The sequence below is a fragment of the Chrysochloris asiatica genome, unplaced genomic scaffold (genome assembly GCF_000296735.1).
Source record: "Chrysochloris asiatica unplaced genomic scaffold, ChrAsi1.0 scaffold00046, whole genome shotgun sequence".
Lineage (NCBI taxonomy): Eukaryota > Metazoa > Chordata > Mammalia > Afrosoricida > Chrysochloridae > Chrysochloris > Chrysochloris asiatica.
In genome coordinates this window covers 16,225,088-16,225,329 of record NW_006408564.1, presented here as the reverse complement: position 1 = coordinate 16,225,329, position 242 = coordinate 16,225,088, and positions in this window count along the sequence as shown.

Genomic DNA, 242 nt, shown 5'->3' with positions numbered 1-242 from the left:
GGGACAGGGGCATGGCAACAGAAGACTAGAGCAGAGAGTAAAGTGTCCCGCTGAAATGAAGTGAGGGGAGACGTACAAGAACACCCATACTTGCAGATAGTAGCCATTTGACCTAACTTTAATGGCTGAATGATCAGAACTCAACTAGAAGAAGAAAGAAGAGGAAAAAACGAATAATCCACTACAATTTGATGAACTTGACCTATACTTATGAAAGTAGTAGCTCAAAGGAGGGAACAAAT